We start from the raw sequence: 3,596 nt of genomic DNA, 5'->3' as shown, positions 1-3,596 counted from the left end.
TTCAAGGCACTTTAAATTCCTTAAAAAAACCCACCTTTTTTACTTTAAACTACTTACTTTAATTTACTTTAAATTGCTTTAAATTGCTTTCAATTCCCCTCCCCAGCCCCGAGCAGCCAGGTCAGCCCTGTGGCCCTGTCCGTGTTCCAGAGGCTCCCTCGGAGCACACGAGGTTCCTCCTGCCCCTCAGATTCCAGGAGATCATCGACCTGAGAGGAAACCACAAACCAAAAGGACTGAATGGTTTGTGATGCTGCCAGAACAGCCTCGATATTCCTGTATTTTGAGCAGGTCCAGCGTATAAATCCCGGGATTCAAGGCGGGGGCTCCCCATTCCAGCCCAACTCCTCCTGGGATGGAGGAACAACTTCCTCCCCCTATAGATAATTCACCCGTGGGCAAGGCAAGTGTGAGAACCAAGGGTTCATTTTTTTTCCTTTTCCTAGTTCTTTAACCTCAGTACTAATGTAAAAACAAAAGTATTTTATTTTTCTAATGGTCTGGCTGAGGTGGGAGCAGCCACAGGAGTCGTTTCTGCTGCCAAGGGGCTGGTCGGGAGAGGAGCACAAGGACCTTCCACGGGTGGTTTTTTGGAAAAAAAAAAACAAACAAACTGATTTTTCTGAAGGGAAATAGTTGTGCTCCAATGCAGAGGCAGACCAGGCCCTGGGGAGCTGCAGGAGCGAGGACAGCTGGGATCTTTTGGGGTTTTCCAGCAGCATGTTTAACGTTCAATATGGACTAAATCCACATATCCTGCATTAAACAACTATTACAAGTATATTTATTTCCTGTTATACCCCTTTTTACTTAACCTCTCTAGGACATGTTTGTATTCCGAGGTCAGTTCCTGCATGGATCTTTATTTTTTCAGCAGCAACAGCAGGTGAAACTCCCGGCTTTCCTCTCGGGGACCGAATTTTGGGAGCTGTTCCGGGACGCAGCCAAGGGGGGAGAGGGTTTTGTACAATTCCTGTGAAGATGCTTCACATTTCTGTAAAGATAAATGAAAATAAAAGAGCTGCATGCAGCAACAGGACAGACTGCTGTTGGAGTTGGTAAATTTTTGTTGTTGTTGTTGTTTTCTGGGAGCAAACATCACTGTTTTTAAAATCCAGTGGCTTTAAATGAGCCTCAAAATCGGCTCCTCCAAGCCTGGGATGCACCAGAAGTTTATTTTTCAGCCTCAGCTTTTAAAGCTCTGAAGGCACAAAGGGCAGCTTAGGTTGCCTGGTGTGGTGCTGTAGCAGTTAAACATCATTTAATTAATTGATTTAATCCTAATTTTCTGCGATTTAATAAATGAATTCAATTTTGTGGGTATTTAACTAAGGGTTGGTCTTTTTTTAACTGATGTTGTGCCAGGATTCAGTGCCTGTTCTTCCACCTCCCAACACTCAGAAATTTCTCCCTGACTCCACAGTTCCTGTTATTTCCAGTAAAAAACCAAACATTTCCAGAACAGGCTCCACCCATACACAGGGATTTTAACCTGGAGATCAAATCCAGGGGAGCAGAGAGTGGTTTTATTAAACATTTTGAGCAAATACTGTGAAAATCTATTTATTCAAAATCATACAGAAGGGCACAAACAATATCCCTTAAACAGGGAAGAGAATTCTGGGATTAACAGACAGGTGGGAAAGCTGGAAGTGAATCAACCAAGCAGAAAAAAATCCCTCTTAATTCACTTTAAATTATGGGCTTTAAACAGGACAAATCTGGAGAGGGAGCACAAATTCCTCTCAGTTTTCCAGGACCAGGTGAATGACAATTATTGCCCCCAAAATCAGGTAATTTTAACACCACAACCAGCAGCTCTTGCTGCATAAAACAGGATTTAATATTAAGTCCAAAGGAACTTCTCATCTTTTTAGCAGTGGCTTCTTCATCTGGCTGCATCTTTTCCTCTCTCTTCACCTTCCACAGCAACAGAAGAGGAACCAACGCTGCAAAATGAAGCAAAATCTGTTTTAAAACTCTGCCCCAGCTGGAAAAAAAAATAAAATAAAAAAAAAAAAAGAATTAGCTCCTAACACTGGAAACTTCTCGTGTCAGAGAAAAATATCTGGAGCACTAAAATATACATTAAAAACCGTGCTGCTGATAGTTTTCTCTGGGAAATGGAAAGGAAAGGGAATCAGGGAAGGATTTTTTTTTTTATTTTTATGCTGTAAATTGGGGGTTTTGAGTTATTCCCAGGAATGGACAAAGAACAGGAAGAAAAGGGGGATTTCCTCTGCCAAGGTTTCCATGTGAAAACAGGGTAATTCTGGGGGATTGGTTTGCTTCAAGCCCTCCTTTCCAGTGCCTCGTTTGAAGGGGAAGAGAGGCTGTATATTGAATTTTTAATCATCCTCGCTGCACACGTCAGTTTAAGACACTTCCCCAGAGGGTTTGGTGTGGTTTGTTTTTTTTTCATCTCCCCCCTCCTCTAATAAATCTTTCTGAAGGAGTTCAGAGGGATGGGAGCAGAAAAAAAACTCCTGACAGGATTTCAGGATGAAAGGGAATTTAATGTTTGGCACAGACGAGGAAATAAAGAAATCAATCCAAACTGTAATTTTACAACAGGGATGTGGCCACGTCGAGCTCTCAGAGAGGGAGGGGAGGGCATAAAAATGAGTCTCTGCGTTTCTGGAATTTCTCTTTATGCCATCCATCCAGGCCGGATTTTATGTAATTCAATTTTAATTTATATAATTGAATATAATTGATATAATTCAGCGACTGAATTTTATTTCTGTCACTAATTCTCTCCAAATATTGAGGAACTCTCTGTCTGGGGACAAGAACAGCTGATTGTGAGATTTGGGGGGAAAAAAAACAAACCAAAACAAAATCAAAATAGCCCAAAAAGCAGCATTTTAATTAAGAAATTTTTCATTAATTTGACCTCCACAAAAGAAGGGACATCCCTGGAGGAATCTCCCCATCCCTGGAAGTGTCCAAGGTTTTTAAATTTGATTTTTTTTTTTTTTCCCCAAGGAGAGTTGAACTTACCAAAGAGAAGGGTAAAAATGCCCCTTTTCACACCCTCACTGGAAACTCAAAATCTTCAAATCCCCCCCTAAAATCAGCCTGAGCCTCAAAGCACCTGCAAGAGAAAGCTCAGAAAAATCAGGGAGATCTTTTGTTTGCAGAATAATTGGATGTTGAAATGTTGACGAACAAAAATCAAAGAAAAGAATGTTTTTTTTTTTTTTTTTTTACTCACTGCACAGTAGGAGATATTCAGTGTCTGAGAGGGGATCTCAGATTAATTTTTTATATTAATATATTTACTTTCATGCTGTGGAAATTCCTCCTGTAATTCTGGTGTGTTTGTCCTGATGATCTGGGTGAGATTTATGTGGTTTTTTATAAAAAAAAACAAGGCAAATTCTCCCTTTTTCTCAGTTTCTGAAGCACTTGAGGTGGATTAATCAAAAATAAAGCTTATTTTGCCCTCTCATAGTGGACAGTCTCTTAAGATACAGCTTTGGCTGCTGCAACAAGATATTAAAGCTAAATTCATCCATGGAAATTTTAAATAGAAATGTAAGAACAGAATAATTACAGAGGAGTGAAAATGAATAGATTTTTTTTTCTCTCTC

The sequence above is a fragment of the Empidonax traillii genome, unplaced genomic scaffold (genome assembly GCF_003031625.1).
Source record: "Empidonax traillii isolate 1590-97213 ecotype Southwest subspecies unplaced genomic scaffold, ASM303162v1 scaffold174:size915687, whole genome shotgun sequence".
NCBI classification, from domain to species: Eukaryota; Metazoa; Chordata; class Aves; order Passeriformes; family Tyrannidae; genus Empidonax; species Empidonax traillii.
Note: the sequence above shows the minus strand (reverse complement) of the source record.